Here is an 8959-nt window from a genome sequence, read left to right as displayed (position 1 = left end):
AATCCCTGTTTTGTTGTTGTTGTTATGTGCCATCAAGTCAGACCCAACTCATAGTGACCCCCTCCTTGGGCTGCTGAGGCGGTATCACTATGGAAGTAGATTGCCCCACCTTCCTTATGAGGAGTGGCTGGTGGGTTTGAACCGCCAGCCTTCTGGTTACCAGTCAGGTGCCTTAGGAACTATGCTACCAGAGCTCCTATCCCTATTTTAGATATAGGAAAATGTTGTAAGAATGTGAATGTTTCATTCAGAATCCTACAGAAGTGAAAGAGAAGGACAGGCAGACATGAAATCCTAGTTACCAACTAACCTTAGCAATGAACTGGACACAAATAATGGTTAATAATGTTGGTACCTTATATTCAAGCATTTGAATACTTCATTTATTTGTTTATTTATTTTTGCTTTGTATTTTGCATTTCATGCAACCAAAACAAAATGCTAGTTGGAATCACAGAAAATATGTTAATTATAATCAGAGGTAATGAACACTTTGATCCAAAAGGCTATGGAACTGAGTCTTTTTCATGTAGCAGATTTTTCTCAAGGTCTGTTTTTTCAAACAAAAGGAACAGTTACTGAACCAGTACATGTTCTTTAATTCTCATAGCTCTCCTATAATTTGTCAGGCTCAAAATGACACACCGTGAACTTCAGGCTGAGATTTAATTTTGTATGTTTGCCAAAGTACCCAGTGGCCTAGTTTCCACAGCCATATCCAGCAGAGAAATGTCTCTAAAAAACATCAGGCTTGAGAAATGATGGGAGGAAATCACTTCTGGCTCCCGCTTGCTGACCAGTAGTAGGTGATAAAAGGATAAAAGTAGTCTCTCCAGCACAAATGTGAGTACAGTTGCCAAGCTGCATAATTATTTGGCCATGCACCAATTGAGTAGACCTGAGTATCTACTTTTCTCAGTCTGTATATTAAAAAAATTTTTCAGATCCTCTAATACAGGGAATATTGTGCTGAAAGTCTGATAGCTGCTGCTCCATCCTCCCCAAACCAACCCCCACCATCTCCCAAGCTATCCTCAGGTTTCCTCCATCAAGATTTACGACTTCATCTAGTGGAGATGTAGGGCTGTATCTGCCCAGTCCCTGGGACACACTCATTTAACAACCTAGATGTTAGTCCCTGGGATACACTCAGCTAATAGCCTAGCCCTGCCAAGAAGCTCTGTTTTGCCCTTGCCATCTCCATCTGCTTGAGGTCCTTTCTCACTACATTGCTCAGTTACAAGGAGCAAAGGCCTAGAGCATGGAGCTATTGACGCACTTCAAGTTTTAGCTACATATACAGCACTTTCATTTTATTTCTCCTAACCAATTCGGTGCTTTTTACTTCCCACTACACCACTGATTTTGAATAAAAGTGGTGAGAGCAGATACTATTATTTCGTTGCTGATCCACGTCAGGAAAACTGCACCTACAGTGCCACTAAGCTGGATCTTCCATCTAGAGCCTATCACAATGTGTTTCTAGGCCTGGAGGTTATAGGCATAAGTGGTTCTTGATCTGAGAGACACAATTCCAGATATCCTACTACCTGCCTAGTTCAGAAACCACTTCTGCTTCCTCTGATGCAAATGTATTCCCATTTGTAGCACTTAGAATGTAAATATTTTGCTTATCATTGTACCTCTTTCTGTCCGATGCTCTTGCATGTTTTCTTGTGTCCCTGCCTATGCTAGCCAGAATGAGAAGAAAGTATGCCTAGAGGATCATTTATCAAATGTCTGGGAATACTACTCTGAAAAATTCTTTGCTGAAGAAGGGATTTGTTGCTCAGATAAATTTTGAAAGTAATCTGTATTCTGTCACTGTTTTGGAAAATCATGATGCCCATTAGCAAATCTGGTGGCATAGTGCCTAAGGCATTTGACTGCTAACCGGAAGGCTGGTGGTTCAAACCCACTAAGCCACTCCTTGGAAGGAAGGTTGGGCAATTTACTTCCGTAGTGATACTGCCTCAGAAACCCAAGGAGGGGTCGCTATGAGTCGGGTCCGATTCAGTGGCAGTGAGTTTTGTTTTGTTTTGTTTTTGTATGAGGTCTGGAAGTGAAAAAGGCTGTTTAACTATAAACCAGAATTTTCCATACTTATGATCATAGAACAACATATAGATAGCATCCATGACGATCAGAGTGAGAAATGTTACTGTAGCAAGTGTTTCAGATTTGGGTTTCCTAAGGAACTAAGTCTTCCACTCTTTTCTGTTCCTTGAAGTGCCTTACATATAGTAAGTTATAGGAAATATGATGATAATGTTGATTCTGGCCACTTTGGGAAAAGTTCTTATGTTGCATTCATATTAAAAATCAGGAGTATATTGGCATTCATTAGAAGATCCTGTCTGAAGTGAGAAAAGAGAGGGTCATTTGCATAGAAAGAGACTAAACCCAGGTCCTGCAGGAGCTAGGTGTGACACTAGATGGGCTATAACAGCAAGATGCCATTCCTCCCTTTATTTCTTTCATTCAACAAACATTTCTGGGTACTCTGTGATTCACGAGGCAGTATAGGAGACATAAACATGTGTGACGCATAGTCCCTCTTCTCTGCTGCAGTGAGACTCATTGGGAAAGTAAGACACCTATACAAATCAATTTAATACAGTGTAGCAAAAGGTGTCCATGAATGATGGACAAAGTACTCTAGTTCAACAGAGGAAGCAGAAGTGGTTTCTGACCTAGACAGCTAGTAGGATCTCTGGGATCATGTCTCTCAGATCAAGAACCACTCATGCCTATAACCTCCAGGCCTAGAAACACATTGTGATGGGCTCTAGATGGAGGATCCAGCTCAGTGGCATTGTAGGTCCAGTCTTCCTGACATGGATCAGCAACAAAATAAGAATATCTGCTCTCACCACTTTTATTCAAAATTATACTGGAGGTTATAGCCAGGACAATTATTAGCCAAGAAAAAAAAAAAAGTCATCCAGATTGGATAAAAGAGGTAAAACTATCTCTATTTGAAGATGATATGACTTTATATACAGGAAATCCTAAGGAATCCACTAAAAACTAATATTATTGTTAGATACCAGCAAGTATATGCATGGACAGCTGAATGAAACACTGCATGGTCCTGTGCCATCCTTACAAACATTGTTGTGTGATTGCCCACTGTTAACAGCCACTGTGTCAGTCCTTCTTGTTAGTGGTCTTTCCTCTTTTTCACTGACCTTCTACTTTACCTAGCATGATGTCCTTCTCCAGGGATTAGTCCCTCCTGACAACATGTCCTAATAAGGAGCATTGTAGTTGTACCTCTTCTAAGATAGATTTGGTTGTTCTTCTGTCATCCATGATATATTCAATATATTCCCCGACATCTTAATGCAAAGGCATCAGTTCTTCTTCAGTCTTCCTTATTCATAATCCAGCTTTCACATACATATGAGGCAAATGAAAATGCCATAGCTTGGGCCCAGCGTACCTCAGTCCTCAAAGTGATATCTTCGCTTTTTAACACTTTAAAGAGGTCTTTTGCGTCATATTTGCCCAATGTAATGTATCATTTGATTTCTTGAAGGCTGCTTCCATGGGTGTTGCTTGTGAATGCAAGAAATAAAATCCTTGACAACTTCAGTATTTTCTCCATTTATCATAATGTTGCTTAATGGTCCAGTTCTGAGGATTTTTGTTTTCTTTATGTTGAGATATCATCCATACTGAAGGCTGTAGTCTTTGATCTCCATCAGTAAGTGCTTCACGTCTTCTTCACTTTCAGCAAGCAAGGTTGTGTCATCTAAATATTGTAGGTTGTTATTGAGTCTTTCTGAATCTGGATGCTATGTTCTTCTTCATATAGTCCAGCTTCTTGAATTGTTTGCTCAGCATACAGATTGAAAACATTTGGTGAAAGGATACAACCCTGATGCACACCTTTCTTGATATCAAACCATGCACTGTCCCTTATTCTATTCAAATGACACACAGTTGAATGTCTTTGTATAATCAATAAAACACAGATAAACATCTTTCTGGTATTCTCTGCTTTAAGCTAAGATCCATATGATATCTGTAATGATATCCCTCCTTCCAGATCCTCTTCTGAATACAGCTTTAATTTCTGTCAGTTCCGTTGATGCACTGCTGCAAATGTTTTGAATTATCTTCAATAAAATTTTACTTGTGTGTGACATTAATGATGTTGTTCAATAATTTTTGTATTCTGCTGGATCATCTTTCTTTGGAATGACACATTTACAAATCTCTTCCAGTTGGTTGGCCAAGTAGCTATCTTTCAAATTTCTTGGCATAGATGAGCGAGCGCTTCCAGCATTACATCCATTTCTTGAAACATCTCAGTTGGTATTCCTTCAGTTCCCAAAGCCCTGTTTTTCACCATTGCCTTCAGTGCAGCTTGTACTTCTTCCTTCAATACCATAGCTTCTTGATCATATGCTACCTCTTGAAATAATTGAGTATCAACCAATTCTTTTTGGTACAGTGACTATGTATTCCTTCTATCTTCTTTTGATGCTTCCTGCATCATTCAATATTTTGCCTATAGGATTCCTCAATATTTCAACTTGAGGCCTGAATTTTTTCTTCTGTATTTTCAGCTTGAGAAATGCTAAGTGTATTCTTCCCTTCTTGTGTTTCTAACTCCAGGTCTTTGCACATTTCAGTAAAATACTACCCTTCCCCCCGCCCCTTCAAAAAAAGTTTAGAACTAATAAATGAATTGAGTAAAGTTCCCATAGTCATGATCAGTATTTTAAAAATCAGTTTATTTCTGTACACCAGCAATGAACAAGCTGAAATTAAATTAAAGCAATTTCATTTACAGTATCCTCCAAAAGAATAAAATACTTAGGAATAAATGTAATAAAAAAAGTGATAACAAACATTGGTGAGGATGTGGAGAAATTGGAGCCCTCATTCATTACAAGTGGTAACGTAAAATGGTGCAGCCAGTTTGGAAAAACAGTTTGGCAATTACTCAGAATGCTGTGGGAGTAGGAATGGGGAGTGACTGCTAATCGGTATGCTTTTCTTCTTGAGATTATAGAAATGTTCTAAAATTAGATTGTAGTGATATTATACAAGTCATGAATATGCTAAAAACATTAGATTCTTCAGTTTTCACGGATTAGTTACAAGGTATGTGAATTATATCAATAAATTTGTTAAAAAATAGCCATTTTTCCTCATAGTGTAATATTTTCTTCTTTTTTCTAACTGCTTATTTCTTTAGTTAATGGCATTTGTGAAAGAGGAAAAAATATTTTTTTCAGTGCTGTGTGTCTTAATTACCTAGTGCTGCTATGACAGAAATATCACAGGTGGATGGCTTTAACAAACAGAAATTTATTTTCTCACAGTTTAGGAGCCTAGAAGTGGAAATTCAGAGTGCCGGCTCTTGGGGAAGGCTCTCTCTATGTCAGCTCTGGAGGAAGGTCCTTGTCTCTTCAGCTTCTGTTTCCTATTCCCTTAGAGATCTCTGTGTGTCTTGGCATCAATCTTCCCCATCTCTTCTTCTGTAGCTTGCTTGTTTAATCTCTTTTATATCTCAGAGGAGATAGATTTAAAACACACCCTCCACTAATCCTGTTTATTGACATAACAAAGATAACCCATTCCTAAATGAGATTATGACCACAACATATCAAAAAGAAAAAAAAAATCCACTGCATCAAGTTAATTCTGACTCATAGCGACCTCCATTTGGTTTCCAAGCTGTAAATCTTTATGGACCTAATTGCTTCATCTTCCTCCTGCAGAGCAGCTAGTGGGTTTGAACCACCAACCTTCTGGTTAGCAGCCAGATGCCTTACCTACTGTGCCACCAGAGCCCTTAACTACAATGTTAGGATTACAACACATATTTTGTGGGGATATAATTAAATTCACAACACTGTGTAAGTTATCTTTGATTACCCAAGAACCTCCAGAAAACTCACATTCTTTCAATCTTAATTGCTCTGTTTGTAATTTCTGTATATGACTAGACTCCCTTACAAAGAAGACATAATTATTCAGTTGAAACTCTTGTGATGTTATGACATCATTTACCCTTGAATTTAATAGTTTGCTTTTTTCAGAGATGGGACTGCCAACTCAAGTGCTCATTCTGTTAGCTGGTAGCTGTGAAAATCCTGGGATAGGGGACTGAGGATATGATGAAATACCAGGTCATGAACAAACACACAAGCATGTGCTCTAATCCACTTTAACGTAGAACTTTAGTTGTATAAGAAGTTGTAGGTAACAATTTGGGAGTTGTTAGCAGAGCAGGGTCATGAAAAAGACCTGGCGTACCAAAATACTGTACAAATACAATAACAGACCCAGATGGTAAATTAATTCCCCAAAGAAATGGATGGGCAAGGAGAAAAGGAAAGGGCTACAAAGAAAAACAGGAAGTAGGTGGAGACTTGGGAGAAGTAACATAATGGTGTCAGATGCAGCAAAATGATAATGGGATGGATACAGCTCCTCAGAGCTGGCTAAAAAGAACTCATTGGTGACTTTAGAGAAAAGTGCATCAATTGCCTTTTGACAGTAGAAGCTGAGTTGAGTTTTAAGAAATAAAATGCATGTGACGGGAATGGAGGCATCAGATGGGCCACTCATTTGAGTGTGGTAAAAAGATGTGGCAGTCTAGTCTGCTTCTATAAAAATTACAGCCTTGGAAACCCTATGGGGAAGTTCTACTGTGTTCTATAGGGTCTCTGAGTTGGAATCAACTCAACAGCAACAGGTTTAGTTTCTGTTTTGTTTTATTGAGAGAAGAATGCAAAAGGAGTGACAATTGGAAAGGATAGCTTTTTCCATATAGAGTTATGAAGCCTTTTTCTAGGTAGAGTAAAAAAGCTAAGATTGTTTAAGGAGAGCTTGGCTTCTGCAATTTGGAAAGACAGAAAAAAATAATTTTTTAAATACTAATACGACACAATGCTGCCATCCTATTTAATGTTTTTTTTTTTTTTTTTTTACTTAAAACATATCTTGCACTATAAAACTGAAGAAAAGAAACCACCAAAATATTTGTCTTACAAGCTTGTCACAAAACAGGGACTAGAAGTAGTTCCAAAAAATTCGCCTGGGCTGAACAGATATGTTCCTAAACCAGTCTGTGTATTTTCAAGATTATTAAAGAAAGATATCTGGCTGCTTTTCCCAGTAGATTATGATACTTACTAATAACACTCACTTCCTTTCATTTAATCAAAATGTGAAAGTACAGGGATGAAACTCCCCAACTTACCAATCAGTTAAGTGCTACCAGTTTACCATAAACTTAGCTTCTCTTATAGGTCCAGCAATAAAGAACAATGTGAGAGCAATAAACTGTCATCTCCTGGCAGTAGTATGCAATTATGAACATTGGTAAATTGAAGATGTGGTTTCCCCAAAGGACTTTAGTATATTGGGCATAAATCCAAGGACACTGTGTTTTGCTCCACATCACTTTCTGCTGTATAAAAGGCACTATCATTTAAACATTAGAGAATGGGACACTTTGATTTAGGATTGAGAACCTGATGATGGCCAGAGATCCTTGGCTTGAAGATAACTCCAGTCTCTACCTTCATGGTCACCTGGCTGTCCTCCCTCTGTGTCTCTTTTCTTTTCTTTCTTTCTTTCTTTTTTTTTTAAATAAAGATACCACTCAGATTTGATTAGGGCTCACCCTATTCCAGTATAACCTCATATTAACTGATAACATATCCCTATTTCCAAAGGTCACTTTCACAGGGGGTTAGCCTTGGGGTTAGGTTGTCAATATATCTTTTGGGTGATCTTCATATGAAGATCTTAGTCCAGTGCCAGGCATGGCATAAAATCTCAATGAATGGTAGTGATAATGGTGGTGATTGTGGGTGGTGGTGATGATATAAGATTTGTAGTCTTGAAACAATTGTATCACAGCATTAACCAAACCCACTGCCATTGACTTGATTCTGATTCATGGTGACTGTACAACACAGCATTTGCAAATGAGAAATTAGATCACATTATCTGCCAAGGTTATTTGAATTTGCTGCAATGAAAGGGAAAATTATTTCTTTGTCACTTAATGGCTTCCATTAGATTCTTAGTCTGTGTGGGGTGTGAGTGTGCATGTTCACACATGCTGTTATGTCTTGTGTCCATGGCTTGATGGGCAGGGGTTTTGCTTTAGCACCATCTCCTCCCTCCCCCCCCCCTTTTTTCTCCTTTAATCTAATAGAGCTCTTAGTATTATGCAGGGCTCACAGTAGGCTTCCTACGCATATTTATTCAATTAGAAAATCAAGTTCTCATGCAAAATTGTATTAGCAGATTTAGTAGATGTTTACAAGACCTTTTAAAGATTTAGAAGATATTTAATTTTTAAAGCAAAGGCATTAAATTGGCAAATAAGGCCTTAGAAATACTTAGACCTCATCTCTTTTCCTAAGGATTCACCATTCCATCCCTCACCCCTACTTTTGCTTAGCAAAATCCCTGCCACACAACTGAAATAAATTAAATGTTCATTTTTACTAAATAATTAGCTATCCACATGTTAAGAGTTCTTGCTATCAAGCAAGAGAAATAAGCTCAGGCTAAAAAAAGGAAAATTATTAAATTGATGTGAGGCTGGAGGACCACACTTAAGAATGGGAAGAGACCAGAAAAGCTCTGAGCAGTTAGGAGCAGGAACCATAACCATGGTGTTTGTAGCAAAAAGAGGCTGCTTAGCATGCTGCCACCAGGGAGAAGAACCCACAGTCTTCTATTCTTGGGTGACCCATTTCTGGGTTAGAGTTCTTTGAAAATGTGTGATTTATTAAATTCAGACCACAGGCTCACAGCTTGGCTGTGCCAGTAGCTAAAGAGGGGTGAGGAGAAGAATCTGGTTGCCCTATCACCTTCTATAGTGGTAGATGGTACCCAGAAATATCCTAACTACATGGCTGTACAAGAAGAAGAGGAAAGGCAATTTCCCAAAAAGAAACCAGCATACTACAGCATA

General features: G+C 38.3%; 1 protein-coding gene across 1 annotated transcript in view; it reads left to right on the top strand.

Annotated features, from left to right (window-relative positions):
* Positions 1–8959, top strand: part of MAOA (monoamine oxidase A) — a 96149-nt gene that overhangs the window by 59928 nt on the left and 27262 nt on the right. The window lies entirely within an intron of this gene.

Source organism: Orycteropus afer, unplaced genomic scaffold (genome assembly GCF_000298275.1).
Source record: "Orycteropus afer afer isolate SDZICR_OR568_19922 unplaced genomic scaffold, OryAfe1.0 scaffold00517, whole genome shotgun sequence".
Classification (NCBI taxonomy): domain Eukaryota; kingdom Metazoa; phylum Chordata; class Mammalia; order Tubulidentata; family Orycteropodidae; genus Orycteropus; species Orycteropus afer.
Note: the sequence above shows the minus strand (reverse complement) of the source record. Positions and strands in the feature narration are given on the sequence as shown.